This window comes from Scyliorhinus torazame, chromosome 17 (assembly GCF_047496885.1).
Source record: "Scyliorhinus torazame isolate Kashiwa2021f chromosome 17, sScyTor2.1, whole genome shotgun sequence".
NCBI classification, from domain to species: Eukaryota; Metazoa; Chordata; class Chondrichthyes; order Carcharhiniformes; family Scyliorhinidae; genus Scyliorhinus; species Scyliorhinus torazame.
In genome coordinates, this window is record NC_092723.1 from 167426611 (window position 1) to 167446435 (window position 19825).

The window sequence follows — 19825 nt, forward strand, 5'->3', positions numbered from 1 at the left end:
TTTGCATTTGTATTCACCAAAGAGAAGGAATTGGTAGATGTTGAGTCTGGAGAAGGGGGTGTAGATAGCCTGGGTCACATTGTGATCCAAAAAGACGAGGTGTTGGGTGTCTTAAAAAATATTAAGGTAGATAAGTCCCCAGGGCCGGATGGGATCTACCCCAGAATACTGAAGGAGGCTGGAGAGGAAATTGCTGAGGCCTTGACAGAAATCTTTGGATCCTCGCTGTCTTCAGGGGATGTCCCGGAGGACTGGAGAATAGCCAATGTTGTTCCTCTGTTTAAGAAGGGTGGCAGGGATAATCCCGGGAACTACAGGCCGGTGAGCCTTACTTCAGTGGTAGGGAAATTACTGGAGAGAATTCTTCGAGACAGGATCTACTCCCATTTGGAAGCAAATGGACGTATTAGTGAGAGGCAGCACGGTTTTGTGAAGGGGAGGTCGTGTCTCACTAACTTGATCGAGTTTTTCGAGGAGGTCACTAAGATGATTGATGCAGGTAGGGCAGTAGATGTTGTCTATATGGACTTCAGTAAGGCCTTTGACAAGGTCCCTCATGGTAGACTAGTACAAAAGGTGAAGTCACACGGGATCAGGGGTGAACTGGCAAGGTGGATACAGAACTGGCTAGGCCATAGAAGGCAGAGGGTAGCAATGGAGGGATGCTTTTCTAATTGGAGGGCTGTGACCAGTGGTGTTCCACAGGGATCAGTGCTGGGACCTTTGCTCTTTGTAGTATATATAAATGATTTGGAGGAAAATGTAACTGGTCTGATTAGTAAGTTTGCAGACGACACAAAGGTTGGTGGAATTGCGGATAGCGATGAGGACTGTCTGAGGATACAGCAGGATTTAGATTGTCTGGAGACTTGGGCGGAGAGATGGCAGATGGAGTTTAACCTGGACAAATGTGAGGTAATGCATTTTGGAAGGGCTAATGCAGGTAGGGAATATACAGTGAATGGTAGAACCCTCAAGAGTATTGAAAGTCAAAGAGATCTTGGAGTACAGGTCCACAGATCACTGAAAGGGGCTACACAGGTGGAGAAGGTAGTCAAGAAGGCATACGGCATGCTTGCCTTCATTGGCCGGGGCATTGAGTATAAGAATTGGCAAGTCATGTTGCAGCTGTATAGAACCTTAGTTAGGCCACACTTGGAGTATAGTGTTCAATTCTGGTCGCCACACTACCAGAAGGATGTGGAGGCTTTAGAGAGGGTGCAGAAGAGATTTACCAGAATGTTGCCTGGTATGGAGGGCATAAGCTATGAGGAGCGATTGAATAAACTCGGTTTGTTCTCACTGGAACGAAGGAGGTTGAGGGGAGACCTGATAGAGGTATACAAAATTATGAGGGGCATAGACAGAGTGGATAGTCAGAGGCTTTTCCCCAGGGTAGAGGGGTCAATTACTAGGGGGCATAGGTTTAAGGTGAGAGGGGCAAAGTTTAGAGTAGATGTACGAGGCAAGTTTTTTTACGCAGAGGGTAGTGGGTGCCTGGAACTCACTACCGGAGGAGGTAGTGGAGGCAGGGACGATAGGGACATTTAAGGGGCATCTTGACAAATATATGAATAGGATGGGAATAGAAGGATACGGACCCAGGAAGTGTAGAAGATTGTAGTTTAGTCGGGCAGTATGGTCGGCACGGGCTTGGAGGGCCTGTTCCTGTGCTGTACATTTCTTTGTTCTTTGTTCTTTTGTAATGCCAGCCAAACTAAAGAGCTGATCATTGACTTCAGGAGGCAAAGTACTGTACACACACACCCTTGTCAGCATTAACAGGGGCGAGATGGAGATGGTTAACAGTTTCAAATTCCTTGGGATACATATCTGCAAAAGTCTTTCCTAGTCCACCCACGTCAACGCTACCACCAAGAAAAGTGCCTATACTTCCTCAGGAAACAGGAAATTCGGCATGGGAAAGTATCCTACCTGGCTGCATCACAGCCTGGTATGGCAACTGCTCAGCCTAAGACCACAAGAAACTTTGATGTGGAGATGCCGGCGTTGGCAAGAAACTTCAATCATGAACACAGCCAAGTCCATCTCACAAACCTGTCTCCCAACCATTGACTCCATCCACACCTCCCACTGAGGAAAGCGGGCAGCATAATCAAAGACACCTCCCTCCCAGCCTACTCGCTCTTCCAAATATAATTTTTTATTTAAAACAAATTTGTAACATATCCAGAGATCACAGGGTCTATGCAAAGGGCCTTAACACAGTGGGAAAGAATAAACATGTTAACAAAACATTTCCCCTATCAACTCGGTTTGCCATGTCCTACGTGTTCAACTAAACTAACATGGCTCTAACCCCCCCCCCCCCGGGTGCTGCTGTTATCGGTTTCCTGCGCCGCTCAGTGTGAGCAGCAACTCCTCTGGCGGGCGTTCAGCTCTTCCACCTAGTGCTCCAGCTCCGTCACCGTGTCCGCCTGGCTGGAGAGCTTCCCCTCTACCTCCCCGAGTGCCTTCTCCTGGACCGCCTGCGCCTCGACCATTCCTGCCCTCATTGGGTCCAACGTGTCTCTCTTCAATTCGGCGAAGCAGTTCTTATAAACTCGGCCAAACAGTTCTTTAAAAACTCCATCTGCTACTCCCTTGGCCAGTTCCTGCCATCCGCCATGTTTTGCCGCCCGGCCTGGGGTCCTGCCGCTCCACTCGGCCACTTCTGGTCCAGCTGCTCATACCCGGGGGGAGAAAGCCTTTTCCATATAGTCTCCTCAACCTACCAGGTCGCAGGTCCCGCAAGTCAGTTTAACAGGTCGTCTGCCCATCACTGGCGGGAGCGATCCGACCTGCTTCCGAGGGCGCCACCGGAAGTCCTTACTCACTCTTCCATCGCACAAACGTCTGAGAAGCAGCTTCTTTGAATCCTAAACAGCCCCTTATGGACTGACCTCATTAACACTATACACCCTGTGTGCCGGTGTTTATGGAGTTACATTGTTACAGTGTTGCACTACAATTATTTTTTTCCCCTTTTCATGTATTTAATGATCTGAGTGCAGAAAAATACTTTTCACTGTTCCTCGGTACATGTGACAACAAAAATTCAAACCCACACCAACGTGCAGACTCCGCAGTGACACAAGCTGGGAATCAAACCCAGGTAAATGAAACAAGTCTACCACTGCAACCATGGCCAACTGGTCTATGCCAGCACCTATGCTCCATATGAACCTCATACCACCCATTTACTTATCAACCCATCGAATGTGAAAAACTTTTAAAATATCCACCAAACCATGAGATAGCACCGTAGTTGGCACTGCTGGTGCACAGCGCCAGAGACTTCGGTTCAATTCCGACCTTGGGTGATTGCGTTTGCACTTTCTCCCCGCGTCTGCGTTTGTTTCCTCTGGTTTCTTCAGTCCAAAGGTGCACATGTTAGGTGGATTGGCTAAAATTGGCCTGGTGTCCAAAGACATGTAGGTTAAGTGGGTTTACAGAGTGGGGGAGTGGGCCTGCTTGTCAGTTCAAACTCGACAGGCCGAATCGCCCCTTCTGCACTGTAGGGATTCTACAAGTCAAATCCACCACTGCCTCAATTCAACTCAATTGTGCAAGCAAATTGCCATAATACTTAATATAGCACGAAGACACAAGGTTAGTAGGTTCTTCCAAACCATGTACTGTAGCCATTCATAACAATTCCAGCACCCATTCCCTTCAATCCAGTGATAAATGTGATTGGGCAATCCCAGTCCAGATAGTAAAGGAATTTAAAATAGAGGCATTAAATCACTGCTGTAGTTGAATTGTTGAACATTTGGCTATTTCACCTCAGCTTGTTGAATTACATTTTGCAATGATTGGATCACTCATCCAATCTAGTCATGCATTTTTAGATAAGAAATCATTTATGACAAAGAATAAACCATTTATCCTAAGTCATCTGTCCTAAGGCACTAGTTAACAGAATGTTTATAGTGCTTTTTAGGGCAGACCAAGCTAATATTGCCAACTGTACCACTAGAGGAAAGTTAATGCAGACACTTTAAAAAAATGAAGACATCTTCAATGACAATGACAATCTATTTATTTATCATATCAAAATACAAGTGAAGATACATCTTTGATGATCATGGTCCCAATAGCTGTGTGGCAATTAGATACCAGCCAAATCTGCCATGTTACATGTTCTAGGAGTCACCCAGTCAAATCTATAACCTGTAACAATTAAAGCATTTGGGTTAGTAATATCAAGTGCTTCCAATTCTATGTCACACAAATTAAATACAAATGAGCCTCAGGCACAAAAAGTGTAATCAAGTATTGCTTTAATGCAACACTTTCATTGGAGATGTCAGAAATATAAAGACTCATCATAGGCTCATGCTCATATTTTTGTAAGTTCCAAAGTGCAGCCCTTTAATTGACAGCAGTAGTTCTTGATGCCATAACATCCCTGCTGAGTACTACTGCATTATAGTACAAATGTATGTATCCATTGTTGGGAGAAATCCAATCTAACTTGGTTTTGTAAAACAAAGATTGATCTTACAAATACCAAGAGTGAAGAATGGTGTTCTATATTAAAGTACCTCTGTAGAACTGTCCCCTCACATGATGCTATTCCTACTCAAATAAAAATCACCAACAGCACAGCTAGAATTACATGTGCAGGGTAGGTGGATTGGTCATAATGATACTCTAAATTTAAAAAAAGGTTTAACACTCACCACAACTCAGTAACTGCCTGTTGAAATATCTTCTTAGATATTGTTGCCAGTGTTTCATCAGCAGTCACCCGGTTCTTGAAATGACCCAGCAGTCACCGTGCCTGAAGTTACCCATGATACAGAGTGAGCTCAAATAGAACAATTAGTAATTTATACTGGTTTTAAAATTAAGCCTCAGCCACAAACTGTAATCAAGCATTGCTTTAATGCAACACTTTCATTGGAGATGTCAGAAATAGAAGGCTCATCATCAGCTCAACACAACATTAGTCAAGTTGTTAAAAAGGCAATTTACTTCTGCCATAATGGTACGGTACTTAATACTTTAAGATGGCCACTGAATAATAGGCCACCTGACCTCAAACATACACAATGGCAAAGCCCATTAAGTGAGCAATGCATAATTGTGGATTAGATTAACGGAGAAATCATCCTATTAAAAGTAATTAATCCTTACCTATTTATAGACAGCAGTGCAGGAAAATCATTAGCTGTTACTGCCAGGGCTTCATCAAAAGTTTCACTCCTCACCTGAAATTACCCATGATACAGTGAGCTCAAGTGGAACCATCATTAATTTACACTGGTTTCACAATTAAGCCTCAGCCACAAAATAATAATCAAGCATTGCTTTAATGCAACTTTCCTTGGAGATGTCAGAATAAGAGCCAGGCTCATCACAGGCTCAGCATTTTAGTCCTTAAAATTATCCAAGTAAGTAATTTCTCCTTACCAGTTTTCAGTACCAGACATTTTGCAGAGATGTTGCAGTCAGCATTTCGCCAGCACCTTATCACTACTAGCCTGAAATGACACATTAGTGTAATCTGAAGTAGATTATTAATTCATACTGCATTTAAAATTAAGCCTCAGCCATTAAACAATAATCAAGTGCTGCTTTAAGCAACACTTTCATTGGAGATGTCAGAAGAGTAAGGCTCATCACAGGCTCAACATTTGTTAAGTCCTTAAAAAGAAAAACCTTCTACTAAAATACACACCCGTTAAACCCATGCTGGATTCTGAAGTCCTCCAATTAAATGTAATTTCTTACCAGTTTTCAGTAATGACATTTTGCAGAAATGTTAGTCAGTCTGTTTCACCAGCAGCTTATCACTCCTACCCTGAAATGACAACAGTAATTCTGAATCACACTGCCTTTAAAATTAAGCCTCAGCCACAAATCAATAATCAAGTGTTGCTACTTTCATTGGAGATGCAAGAAAGAGATACAGTTCCATCAGACTCCGCAATCAAGTAAACAACTCTGAACAGGCAAGTAGAATCTTGGTCAGTGCCCATAACAGGTGTACTGACAACATGAAAGCTAACGATTTCAGCCAAGCTAAACTGTTAAAATTTATTGAAAACACTTGGTTCTTTTGACAGTTAAAGGATAGGCAGAAATAGATTAAACACAGCAGGGCAACACCCAAAATCCTCCACCCCTCTCCCACACAAAGCCTCCAGACTAACTTACAGTACAGATGTCAATCTGAAGGCATATAATGCATTTTGGCCTGTGTCCCAGAGGTCTAAAAACAATTTCTTCCATCAGTTTTCAAAGGGCACCTGGAAACAGATAAAAATGCATCAGTCCATCCCTCCGCAGCACAAATTCCCACCCAGGTACATAAACATTAAGTGGATTCAGCTCGCATTTCAGAGAGACCTCAATTCATTTAATGCCCAACCTCAAGGGCAATTTAGGCTGTCCTTCCAGAGGGGCGGTTCAGACTTGATGGGCTGAATGGCCTCCTCCTGCATTGCAGGGATTCTACAGACAAGAGCAGCAAGGTCACAGTTCAACCACCCTCAACACCAAGACAGCATTTCACCAAATTTGCAGAGGGTTACCAACCCGTCCCAGATTTTCCATAACGGTCATCTATGTTTTGCCCTCAATAAGGCCACCTCAGGACAGGTCCTGGGTTCTTCACAGTGCCTCAGTATGTTATCAGTGTCTAGGGCTGTCCAGTAAGATGCACGCAATGGCAATATCAGGAGTCGATACAGATCATATGGCGGTGGCAGCGGTACAAGGATCAGCGAGCGAGCTCTTCCACTGGTTCACTAACGTCTTACCACCTCACAGGTGTACAATGACTTCCCACACAGGGTCCCTCCAGGCCCAAGTGTCCCCTTTTAAAAATATAGTTGGGTCACCCCACAAATGGGACTCAATGGGGGGGGGGGGGAAGAGAGAGAAAGAAGAGAAAGAGAACCTCAGGTAGCTGGAAGCATAACCAGCACAAAGGGTTGCAGTTCATACACGGCAGAGAAAATTCGGCCGTGCTGGCATTCAAACACCTACCTCTTCTAATCTCATTTTCCAACACTTGAAACGCCGAAGAATAAAAGACCACCGACCAAGCGCTCGCCTGGCTCTTGCAACTCGAACCATCCCAGCCCCAGGACTTTGTTGCCGGGGCTCCCCGGGGCAGTCGAGTGCCCAGGCCCGGGCATTGCCTAACCTGCCCCCCCCCCCCCCCCCCCCGCGCGAGACGAACCCCACTCCAAGCGAAACACCGTCGAAAATACGCCTAAAGAAAAGGACGCCATTGAGAAAAGAGCCAGTTACAACTTCCCCGGGAAGGCCGAGCCGGGGGCTGTCCGCTCCGAGCACGCGGCCTCGCCTCTTGTAAAGCACTGTTTTTTTTATAAATTCAAACAGAAAATACATCCCGACTGATTTCCACGCCCTCGAAATAAAAACGTTTACCGATTTATCTGCGATCAGAAACGCACGCCTCGCCGAGAACAAGCAGAGCTGCGAGCACCAACATACCTCCTCGGAGCCTCCCGCCGAAAGAGCGAATGTTCTCGCACCTTCGGCAATGTACCGTGCCCCCTGTCAGTCACCCGCTGTCCGGCATGACCATTGGAGGGCGGTGATGACAGGCACCTCGTCTGACCAATGGTTGTCGTACCCGGGTATAGTCCGACCGGTTTTATCCAATTAAGGCCAGCGAGGGCGGCGCCCGGTCTCTCTACCCGCCCACGCCGCGCGGCCCGCTGGGTAATGTAGTCCGGCCGGCCGCTGGCCGCCCCCTGCAGCAGCGCCGGCAAACGACAGCTCCCGAGCTGCTCTCCGCCCCCGCGCATGCGTGCAAGCTCGCCCCCCCCCCCCCCCCAAAGCCGTCTCGGTCGTTCGTTAGTTCCTTGAAATTTCTTGTCAGTTGGTGGACTGCCGGACGGTGTGTGAAAATGTCAACCGTCACCATTTGCGGGTAAGAGTAAAAGTTGGGCGAGAGGAGTTCTTGCTTCCGTGCGGAGGGGAGTACTTTTCGCGCAGTGGAGTTGAACGGCGGCGACCGGAGCGTCGGGAAAATGGACCCGGGCTTGGCGGCTGATCTGTCAACGCGATCTGTCCGAGAAGTGGCCTTCCAAAAGGGGGAAGGAGGGACCCGGCCTGACGGACTGAATATGTTAGCCCCATTATCAGGGGAGACATCCTGCGCCCTATCCCCATTATCAGGGGAGACATCCTGCGCCCCATCCCCATTATCAGGGGAGACATCCTGCCCCCCCCCCCCCAATCCTCATTATCAGGGGAGACATCCTGCCCCCCCCATCCTTATTATCAGGGGAGACATCCTGCCCCCCCCATCATCATCAGGGGTGACATCCTGTCCCCCGCCATCTCCATTATCGGGGGGACATCCTGCCCCCCATCCCTATTATCAGGGGAGACATCCTGTTCCCCATCCCTATTATCAGGGGAGACATCCTGCCCCTATCCCCATTATCAGGGGAGACAGCCTGCCCCCCCCCCCCATCCCCATTATCAGGGGAGACATCCTGCCCCCCATTATCAGGGGAGACATCCTGGCCCCCCCATCCCCATTATCAGGGCAGACATCCTGCCCCCCATCATCATTATCAGAGGAGACAGACTGCCTCCATTACCCCTCTTGCCGCCAGACTGGAATCCACAATCCGACCTTTGTCAGACAAACAGCAGGTACTGTGCTGGCACAGTGCCAGCCTGCTGCATGCATGTGAGACACAAACCTGTCCCTCCCACTTGACTTGCATTCAAATAAGTCGTCTGACCAACCTACCGTTCACCGGTCGGGCTGTGGCAGTAACACGACTCCTCGTATTTATCTTGGTCAGGGATCCTTGTGTTGTGCGTCTTCAAATTGTAATCTGAGCTCTGGAATTCCCATCTCTAAAGAAAGCACCCTTGCTTCTCTCCCCTTTTAAGATGCCCCTTTGACCACCTGCTCCATGTGTGCGAAGAAGCTCCTGTAAAACGCTATTATGGGGGTGTTTTAACTTAATTAAAGGCCATATACAAAATGCAAATGATAAAAAAAACGTATGTATCTGATTTAAGGAAGGTGCATGGTGTGTTTAGGAAGCAGAATGCTTTAAGTAGAGAGTTTTAACATTTTTGCAAAAATATAAAAGGAAGTCTATTCGTATGTGTAATTTGCAAGTGAAGAATGATTTTACATATATCCCTTAAAACAGCTGTATTGCAAATTGCCCAACAAATGCCAATAGAACCCAAGGACAAAGCCTGTCTGACACAGCACCCTCCTGACATTCAATCACCCCAATTACATTCCTTTTGTCTTCTGCCCTCAACATCTTTGTCAACCTCCACCTATCGCTGGCCCCCTATCCATCCACACTGCTCCACGCACCCCTCCCAATACAGTATAAATCTGACCCCATTTCCAGTTCTCTCTAGCTTTGACAAAGAGCCATCCAGACTCAAAACATTAGCTCGTTCTTTCTCCACAAATGCTGTCAGACCCGCTGTGATTGTCCAGTGTTTTCTGCTTTTGTTTCAGATTCCAGCGTCCGCTTTTACTTGTTTGACACTGGATAGTTTACTGCCTTAATCCTCTGTAAACCAAATACAGTACGGAAAATACTGAGACATTAGTCAATTCTGTCCTTAAAATTGCTGTGTATAGAGACATGAATTATATCGCTTAGAATATTTGCCTACTCATTTATGAACAAGGATCCAATCAATTGAAAGTCAATTTAGGATGTGAATACTCTTCATAACCCCGTAGGGATAAATATACTTTAAAATAGATCAACTTTATAAAATTGCTGCTGGGTAGGATTTCCCCATCTTTTCACAGTGATTTACTGAAACAATTAAAAGGAAAAGTTAGCTATAATACCTAGCTACAATACTATTTCTTGATCAGAATCCACTCTAATATAATCTTGAAACAGCGAATGAATTCTGTGCGGCATGCTTTCTCAATGAGGTTCCTAATTTTTTCCCCCAAAATGTCCAGTGAAACTGAATTTGTGAGTTTCTGCTAACTACTGTTAAATCTTTGATCAGCATTTCTTATTTACAATGTTTCAGCTCTTTGGAGAGCAGAAAGGTGATTACTAGCCACTGAATATTGTGTTGTCTCGCTCAGGAGTAATTTGTCCAGTCCTCTAAGTGTTGTGTTTCTGGTTAAACATCGTGTTCCCTTTGAGCAGTTATGATGTCCCATGATTTAGCAACTGCTCAACTGTTGCAGCCATGGGTTCTCCAGTGTTACCCTCATTGTGGAATGGTAATGATCATCTTTAGGACCTTTTTCTATTGTGCCACTTATTGCAATTTATGACTGTAAATGCCATTTATTATTCATCTGATCAGTCAATTGGTTGTTCATTCTCTTGACTATCATACAGAGACCACAATACTTCCAGCCTTTTTATCGTTAATTAATATTTCCCTGTCAAGAATGTTGATAAATTATGCAAGCAAAAGGGACCTCCTAACTATGATATTGCAACAGCTAGTGAATTTAATTATCATTTATAGCCACCCTGTCTTTACCATTTACAGCTTATCCTTTCATACTGTAATTTTACAAATTCCTTTATACATTTTTGGTCATGTGCTTTCCAAAAATGTAGACTTGCAGTTTGCACTAGACAGCTTACATCTACAAATTCTGCTATTAAATGACTTTGTTGTGATTTTAGTTTAATTTTTCAAATGGCAGTGACGGCCAGCTGAATCCACAGTCATTCTGCTCGCTCCAGTAGAAGAATTTTACTTGTCTGGACATCCAGATGAGCAGACAGGTAATAAATTACCTTTTGCAGACTGCATTCTGCTGGCATGCATCCAGATCAAACTTTCCAGCTTGAACAGTAATACAACTACCATGAAATTATCCATGTATAGCCACAATCCACTATCTCAACTGCTTTCCATTGCACCATTACTTGTTTTTTTAGGTGCTGCACTAATTTATACTCCGCAGTTGTAGAACTTGTTCTGGAGTCCAATGGAATCTGTGGAATTTTATTTCAAAGATATTTCAACCATTTGCTGCTCCATTGCTCTTTAAACTGTAACTTGTTTTATTTGTTCTTGGGATGGGAATGCTGCTGGCAAGTCTAGGTAGTGTGTTTGGAAGGTATTGTCTTGGTGAGTTGCTACAGTGCATCTTGTAAATTGTTGTGGAAATTATAATAAAGACAAATTCTTCGAGGTTCGATTAAGGAAATTTAATTGACACAAATATTTGGGAGAGGGCCGTGGTCTGGCCATATAGCCATTCCACAGTACTCTGAGTTATACAGTTGAAAACCATTATATTCATAGTGTGAAATAAACAACTTTGAAGAGATAAACCTTGGAAACATATGCAAGAGGAAATATTAATGTTTTGCCCTTGGTTTAAAAACAATTCTCATACGTGTTTAGTTATCTTTCGGAGGACAATGTGTTATAATAAGGCCGAATCCAAAATACTAAACAGTATTTTGTTTACGTTACCTGATCTACTTATTTTCGTTCAAAAGCAGTGTTAAAATATAGTCAAGCATTCCCAGCATGCTTTAGCAAGTGCCTTTCTTATAAAATATAGCCACGCAGCTAGATAAAATGAATACCCTTAAGCGGGCAACTAATCCGCACACTAATCGGAGGAGGAGGAGCAGTCTCTGTCAGGGAGAGAACCTGAGAACATCTAAGACACTCAGAGGGTAAGAAGGTAAGTAAGTGATTATTACTCATTTTTACTTTTATACCTTTTTCAAATTGTGTGTGTCGGGGGGAAACTGAAGTGACATCACAGAAAAGCTGTGGCCTGAGTGGCTGGTTGGGAATCTACACTAAATTAAAAAAATTAAGCATTGGTAACTAATTAAACATAATTACTTAATTATAATTTAGAGGGATATCTAAGCCAGAGATCGGAGAGTACTATATTTAGCTTTCACATTTCTATTAGAAATCTAGTGCTAGGAAACAGATAGTTAACAGTAACTTTGAAATTTAAAAAAAAATATATATATTTTTTTAAAAATTAATTTTAATTTTAATTAATTGACGCAATGTCAGTTAGAGGGGTGCAGTGCTCTGACTGTGAGATGTGGCAGGTCCGGGAGGCTTCCAGCGTCCCGGATGGCTTCATCTGCAGAAAGTGCACCCAACTGGAGCTCCTCACAGACCGCATGGTTCGGTTGGAGCAGCAATTGGATGCACTTAGGAGCATGCAGGTGGCGGAAAGCGTCATAGATCGCAGTTATGTAAATGTGGTCACACCCAAGGTGCAGGCAGAGAAATGGGTGACCACCAGAAAGGGCAGGCAGTCAGTGCAGGAATCCCCTGTGGTTGTCCCCCTCTCGAACAGGTATACCCCTTTGGATACTGTCGGGGGGGATAGCCTATCAGAGGAAAACAGCAGCAGCCAGAGCAGTGGCACCACGGCTGGCTCTGATGTTCAGAAGGGAGGGTCAAAGCGCAGAAGAGTAATAGTAATAGGGGACTCTATAGTCAGGGGCACAGATAGGCACTTCTGTGGACATGAAAGAGACTCCAGGATGGTATGTTGCCTCCCTGGTGCCAGGGTCCAAGATGTCTCCCAACGGGTAGAGGGCATCCTGAAGGGGGAGGGCAAACAGGCAGAGGCCGTTGTACATATTGGTACTAACGACATAGGCAGGAAGGGGCATGAGGTCCTGCAGCAGGAGTTCAGGGAGCTAAGCAGAAAGTTAAAAGACAGGACCTCGAGGGTTGTAATCTCGGGATTACTCCCTGTGCCACGTGCCAGTGAGGCTAGAAATAGGAAGATAGAGCAGCTAAACACGTGGCTAAACAGCTGGTGTAGGAGGGAGGGTTTCCGTTATCTGGACCACTGGGAGCTCTTCCGGGGCAGATGTGACCTGTATAAGAAGGACGGGTTGCATCTAAACCGGAGAGGCATAAATATCCTGGCCGCGAGGTTTGCTAGTGTCACACGGGAGGGTTTGAACTAGTATGGCAGGGGGGTGGGCACGGGACTAATAGGTCAGAAGGTGAGAGCATTGAGGGAGAACTAGGGAATAGGGACAGTGTGGCTCTGAGGCAGAGCAGACAGGGAGAAGTTGCTGAACACAGCGGGTCTGGTGGCCTGAAGTGCATATGTTTTAATGCAAGAAGTATTACGGGTAAGGCAGATGAACTTAGAGCTTGGATTAGTACTTGGAACTATGATGTTGTTGCCATTACAGAGACCTGGTTGAGGGAAGGGCAGGATTGGCAGCTAAACGTTCCAGGATTTAGATGTTTCAGGCGGGATAGAGGGGGATGTAAAAGGGGAGGCGGAGTTGCGCTACTGGTTCGGGAGAATATCACTGCTGTACTGCGGGAGGACACCTCAGAGGGCAGTGAGGCTATATGGGTAGAGATCAGGAATAAGAAGGGTGCAGTCACAATGTTGGGGGTTTACTACAGGCCTCCCAACAGCCAGCGGGAGATAGAGGAGCAGATGGGTAGACAGATTTTGGAAAAGAGTAAAAACAACAGGGTTGTGGTGATGGGAGACTTCAACTTCCCCAATATTGACTGGGACTCCCTTAGTGCCAGGGGCTTAGACGGGGCGGAGTTTGTAAGGAGCATCCAGGAGGGCTTCTTAAAACAATATGTAGACAGTCCAACTAGGGAAGGGGCGGTACTGGACCTGGTATTGGGGAATGAGCCCGGCCAGGTGGTAGATGTTTCAGTAGGGGAGCATTTCGGTAACAGTGACCACAATTCAGTAAGTTTTAAAGTACTGGTGGACGAGGATAAGAGTGGTCCTAGGATGAATGTGCTAAATTGGGGGAAGGCTAATTATAACAATATTAGGCGGGAACTGAAGAACATAGATTGGGGGCGGATGTTTGAGGGCAAATCAACATCTGACATGTGGGAGGCTTTCAAGTGGCAGTTGAAAGGAATTCAGGACCGGCATGTTCCTGTGAGGAAGAAGGATAAATACGGCAATTTTCGGGAACCTTGGATGACGAGAGATATTGTAGGTCTTGTCAAAAAGAAAAAGGAGGCATTTGTCAGGGCTAAAAGGCTGGGAACAGACGAAGCCTGCGTGGAATATAAGGAAAGTAGGAAGGAACTTAAGCAAGGGGTCACGAAAAGTCATTGGCAAATAGGGTTAAGGAAAATCCCAAGGCTTTTTACACGTACATAACAAGCAAGAGGGTAGCCAGGGAAAGGGTTGGCCCACTGAAGGATAGGCAAGGGAATCTATGTGTGGAGCCAGAGGAAATGGGCGAGGTACTAAATGAATACTTTGCATCAGTATTCACCAAAGAGAAGAAATTGGTAGATGTTGAGTCTGGAGAAGGGGGTGTAGATAGCCTGGGTCACATTGAGATCCAAAAAGACGAGGTGTTGGGTGTCTTAAAAAATATTAAGGTAGATAAGTCCCCAGGGCCTGATGGGATCTACCCCAGAATACTGAAGGAGGCTGGAGAGGAAATTGCTGAGGCCTTGACAGAAATCTTTGGATCCTCGCTGTCTTCAGGGGATGTCCCGGAGGACTGGAGAATAGCCAATGTGGTTCCTCTGTTTAAGAAGGGTAGCAAGGATAATCCCGGGAACTACAGGCCGGTGAGCCTTACTTCAGTGGTAGGGAAATTACTGGAGAGAATTCTTCGAGACAGGATCTACTCCCATTTGGAAGCAAATAGACGTATTAGTGAGAGGCAGCACGGTTTTGTGAAGGGAAGGTCGTGTCTCACTAACTTGATAGAGTTTTTCGAGGAGGTCACTAAGATGATTGATGCAGGTAGGGCAGTGGATGTTGTCTATATGGACTCCAGTAAGGCCTTTGACAAGGTCCCTCATGGTAGACTAGTACAAAAGGTGAAGTCACACGGGATCAGGGGTGAGCTGGCAAGGTGGATACAGAACTGGCTAGGCAATAGAAGGCAGAGAGTAGCAATGGAAGGATGCTTTTCTAATTGGAGGGCTGTGACCAGTGGTGTTCCACAGGGATCAGTGCTGGGATCTTTGCTCTTTGTAGTATATATAAATGATTTGGAGGAAAATGTAACTGGTCTGATTAGTAAGTTTGCAGACGACACAAAGGTTGGTGGAATTGCGGATAGCGCTGAGGACTGTCGGAGGATACAGCAGGATTTAGATTGTTTGGAGACTTGGGCGGAGAGATGGCAGATGGAGTTTAATCCGGACAAATGTGAGGTAATGCATTTTGGAAGGTCTAATGCAGGTAGGGAATATACAGTGAATGGTAGAACCCTCAAGAGTATTGAAAGTCAAAGAGATCTAGGAGTACAGGTCCACAGGTCATTGAAAGGGGCAACACAGGTGGAGAAGGTAGTCAAGAAGGCACACGGCATGCTTGCCTTCATTGGCCGTGGCATTGAGTATAAGAATTGGCAAGTCATGTTGCAGCTGTATAGAACCTTAGTTAGGCCACACTTGGAGTATAGTGTTCAATTCTGGTCGCCACACTACCAGAAGGATGTGGAGGCTTTAGAGAGGGTGCAGAAGAGATTTACCAGAATGTTGCCTGGTATGGAGGGCATTAGCTATGAGGAGCGGTTGAATAAACTCGGTTTGTTCTCACTGGAACGAAGGAGGTTGAGGGGAGACCTGATAGAGGTATACAAAATTATGAGGGGCATAGACAGAGTGGATAGTCAGAGGCTTTTCCCCAGGGTAGAGGGGTCAATTACTAGGGGGCATAGGTTTAAGGTGAGAGGGGCAGGGTTTAGAGTAGATGTACGAGGCAAGTTTTTTACGCAGAGGGTAGTGGGTGCCTGGAACTCGCTACCGGAGGAGGTGGTGGAAGCAGGGACGATAGTGACATTTAAGGGGCATCTTGACAAATACATGAATAGGATGGGAATAGAGGGATACGGACCCAGGAAGTGTAGAAGATTGTAGTTTAGTCGGGCAGCAAGGTCGGCACGGGCTTGGAGAGCTGAAGGGCCTGTTCCTGTGCTGTACATTTCTTTGTTCTAAAGTCCCTTCTACATAACTGCTGCCACTGTGCATCAGTAGTGGAGGGAGCATCTCAACCAAGGCTCCTTCAACAACCTTCCAAAGCTTCCACCTCTACCAACTAGAAAGACAAGGGCAGCAGATGCATGGGAATGCCACCATCTGCAAGTTACCCTCCAAGCCACACATCACCCTGACTTGGAATTATATTGCCATTCCTGCACTGTCGCTATGTAAAATCCTGGAACTACCTTCATAGCAGCACCGTAGGTGTATCTATACCATGTGGATTGCAGTGGTTCAAGAGGCAGCTCACCACCACCTTCCCATGCAATTAGGGATCTATAGTAAATTCTGGTCTACCAGCGAAGTCCACATCTTGTGGAAGAATAAACAAAATGTTTAAAGTGGTGGATGGAAGCAATCAAATTATTGCTTTATCTTGGATGGTGTCAAGCTTCTTGAGTGTCAAGCTTCTTCACTAATCCAAGAAAGAAGAGGGTATTCCTGACCTTGGAGATGGATGATAGGCAGGCATTAGTAAGCATTTTGCTGCAGGACCCCCAGCTTCTGAACTGCTCTTGTTATCACAGTATTTATGTGGATGGTCCAGTTAAGTTTCTGGAATTGGTTGTTGATTGATTCAGCAACGGTAATGCCATTCAATATCAAGGAGATGGTTAGATTTGTTGTAGATGGTCATTGCCTGGCACGTGTGTGACTCAATTGTTTCTTGCTACTTATCAGCTCTTCAAAACTAGGCTTGGAAAACCAGTTCTCTCACCAGTTCTAATTTGTAACCCACTGTTTAATGCTAAGCATCATATGTAATGGACTTGGCTTTGTGAAGAGGACAGCAAATTTAGAAGCTCTGAAAAAATTGCTAGTTTTAATTTTAAAATGTTTTTGTTTTCATTGTCCATGTAATGATTTATTTTTAAAGTGACATTTACATTTTAAAGGAAATAATTTTATGTTGATAAATTATCTGCTCTTGGCTCCTGTTATTGAATATTTTTTGTTTTTCTTTTTTTAATCTTGGCCTTCCCAGGGCTATGTCATTTATTTCTACTTAAAGGTTGAAAGAATCTCCTTCTTTGTCATTTCCAAGTTAATGTAATTTCCAAAGCATTATGTGAGATTCAGATTCCTGTCAGAGGGCCCCTGCATTTTTTTTATTATGTGATGTATTTTACAGCAACCTGACGCTTTATAAATTGTGCTAATACTTCATAAAATTCAATAGGCGGGATTCTCCAGTCCCGCGGCAGAGCTGCTCCCATGTCTAATTCTGGCTCGTGCGCAGTTGCGCCGGCGATGATGAGGACATGCGCAGTGGTGCCGCGCCAATGCGCGCATGCGCAGTGGCCTTCAACGTGCCGGCCCCGACGCAACATGGCGCAGGGCTACAGGGGCCGGCGCGTAGAAAAGGAGGCCCCCAGCCACAGAGGCCGGCCCGCCGATCGGTGGGTCCTGATCGCGGGCCAGGCCACATCGGACCCCCCCTTCCACCCCACAGGCCGCCACCTGACCCTTGCACGCCGAGGTCCCGTCGGCTCAGAGCAGGTTAGAACGACACCGGCGGGACTCGGCCCTTTTCCTACGGCCGTTCGGCCCATACGGGCCGGAGAATCGGCGGGCCGGCCGCGTAGAGCGGCCCGCAACTGGTACCACACCGGCGCCAATGGCGTGACCCGTTTGCGGGGATTTTCCGGCTCGGTGCCGAGCTGGGAGAATCCCACCCAATAAATTTTCTGCATCGTCTTTAAAATGGACCACTTGTTCCAAAACTAGCATAAGAGCACTTTAAAGTTCAAAAAAATAATCCAAAGATACTGGTGGCATGCAGAAATGTAGATGACTTCTTGAAAACGCCTTCGGATCAAAGATTTAACTATCTTCCTAGTCTTAACAACCGCCTTATACTTATGTAGTTTGGGTATAAACTTGGACCACCATGGCAATGACGCATTTTGATTATCAATGCGATTATGTTATCTATCCTGGGCTTCTGCTGTCACATCCTATTGTCATTTTTGAATTCAGGCACCACTCCATGAAGGTGGTATAAATGAATTATTGACAAATCATTTCTTGTCTTTGCTTTGGTTTGTTTATTTCTGTAACATTGGTTTTAACTTTGTTCCTTTGCTGTTTGAAGTTGTATTTTGTTTCCATTATTATATATTACTTCCATCAGAGAACCCCTCATGAAAAGTGCCCGATAGCTGCCATTCCATTGGTGCCATTTTGGGTTGCTTCCATTCAATGATACTGTACTAGTGTTACATTGTTGTTGTGACCTGTGTGTGGGCAGCACGGAACATTGTGGGTAGCACTTGCTTCACAGCTCCAAGGTCCCAGGTTCGATTCCAGGCTTGAGTCACTGTCTGTGTGGAGTCTGCACGTTCTCCCTGTGTCTGTGTGGGTTCCCTCCGGGTTTTCCTCCCACAAGACCCGAAAGAAGTGCTATTGGTTATTTGGATATTCTGAATTCTCCCTCTGTGTACCCGAACAGGCGCCGGAGTGTGGCGACTAGGGGCTTTTCACAGTAACTTCATTGCAGTGTTCGTGACAATAAAGATTTAAAAAAAAAAAATTAAATTCTGGCCATTTGATGTTGCGTTAAATATCCTTGGCTTCTGCACAGTGTGACTCTGCACCAAAATCAGTCACTATATTTTTTTAAAAAGGAATTTGTACTGACCTGAACCAGGGATCAGAAGCTGGGGCGAAATTCTCCCCCAACGGCGGGATGTCCGCCGACTGGCGCCAAAGCCGGCGCCAATCAGACGGGCATCGCGCCGGCCCAAAGGTGCGGAAGGCTCCGCATCTTTGGCGGCCTAGCCCCAACATTAAGGGGCTAGGCCGACGCCGGAGGGATTTCCGCCCCGCCAGCTGGCGGAAATGGCGTTTGTTTCCCCGCCAGCTGGCGCGGAAATGCAGCGCATGCGCGGGAGCGTCAGCGGCCGCTGTCAGTTTCCCAGCGCATGCGCGGGAGCGTCAGCGGCCGCTGTCAGTTTCCCGCGCATGCGCAGTGGGGAGAGTCTCTTCCGCCTCCGCCATGGTGGAGGCCGTAGCGGAGGCGGAAGGGAAAGAGTGCCCCCACAGCACAGGCCCAGATCGGTGGGCCCCGATCGCGGGCCAGGCCACCGTGGGGGCACCCCCCGGGGTCGGATCGCCCCGCGCCCCCCCCCCCCCCCCAGGACCCCGGAGCCCGCCCACGCCGCCTGGTCCCGCCGGTAAATACCAGGTTTGATTTACGTCGGCGGGACAGGCAATTCCTGGGCGGGACTTCGGCCCATCCGGGCCGGAGAATCGCCAACCGGCGCGGCCCGATTCCCGCCCCCGCCCAATCTCCGGGAGCGGAGACTTCGGCGGGGGCGGGATTCATGGCGGCCAACGGCCATTCTCCGACCCGGCGGGGGGTCGAAGAATGACGCCCCTGATCTTAAATCAATATAAATGGCTCTTTCTTGATTTTTCTGGTGGAAACATTTCATTGATCCACCAAAGAAATGGCGAAAAACGATGGTTTCCCATTTTAATCATACTCTGTGTAATCTCTACCCTACTTCTTGCAAAGTATCTCTTCCAATTTATCTTTCAAAACAGCCTATTTTACCATTTAACATTTAACATTTTCAAAATATCAAATTTTATTGTTCCTTCCTTGTACCCTTAGCAGGGCATTGCAAATTATAGCTCACCCGCTACCTACAGAGTGCAGCTAAATAATGCTACAAAATACAGAAAACAAGAAAGTGATGTCTGCTGGCTTACAGATGGAGCAGCTCCTTACAATAAAGTGCCATGAGGTCTATCTCAGGATACAAACTCATGACATGGCATAAATTCCTATGGATGCCATATTTTACTTACAAACATTAAAAATGATTGTTTTTAACCAGGAAATGCT

General features: G+C 46.2%; 1 protein-coding gene, 1 long non-coding RNA gene and 4 other non-coding genes across 10 annotated transcripts in view; 1 reads left to right on the forward strand and 5 right to left on the reverse strand.

Moving 5' to 3' along the window:
- Window positions 1-4027: 4027 nt before the first annotated feature.
- LOC140394384 (uncharacterized) lies at window positions 4028-7518 on the reverse strand. 2 transcript variants are annotated; one of them, XR_011935868.1, is made up of 7 exons: window positions 7477-7518; window positions 6169-6260; window positions 5743-5812; window positions 5422-5492; window positions 5146-5219; window positions 4689-4789; window positions 4028-4176 (listed from the first exon to the last, which is right to left on the reverse strand). It is a non-coding gene; the product is annotated as an uncharacterized lncRNA (long non-coding RNA). The 2 variants fall into 2 exon arrangements; XR_011935867.1 differs by having other exon boundaries at window positions 7411-7486.
- LOC140394652 (small nucleolar RNA SNORD60) lies at window positions 4251-4340 on the reverse strand. Its single transcript, XR_011935950.1, has one exon. It is a non-coding gene; the product is annotated as a small nucleolar RNA SNORD60 (small nucleolar RNA).
- Window positions 4858-4944, reverse strand: LOC140394654 (small nucleolar RNA SNORD60). Its single transcript, XR_011935952.1, has one exon. It is a non-coding gene; the product is annotated as a small nucleolar RNA SNORD60 (small nucleolar RNA).
- Window positions 5286-5374, reverse strand: LOC140394653 (small nucleolar RNA SNORD60). Its single transcript, XR_011935951.1, has one exon. It is a non-coding gene; the product is annotated as a small nucleolar RNA SNORD60 (small nucleolar RNA).
- LOC140394651 (small nucleolar RNA SNORD60) lies at window positions 5553-5639 on the reverse strand. Its single transcript, XR_011935949.1, has one exon. It is a non-coding gene; the product is annotated as a small nucleolar RNA SNORD60 (small nucleolar RNA).
- A 292-nt stretch (window positions 7519-7810) lies between the features above and the next one.
- Window positions 7811-19825, forward strand: part of traf7 (TNF receptor-associated factor 7) — a 107382-nt gene continuing 95367 nt past the window's right edge. Inside the window, exons 1-2 of one of the 4 annotated variants that reach the window (XM_072481597.1) lie at window positions 7842-7918; window positions 11543-11668. The gene's annotated coding sequence lies outside the window, so the exon portion shown is untranslated. Of the gene's footprint in view, window positions 7919-10732; window positions 10752-11542; window positions 11669-17351; window positions 17473-19825 lie in introns of those variants that run through there. The other 3 variants (XM_072481595.1, XM_072481598.1, XM_072481599.1) reach the window with 3 other exon arrangements.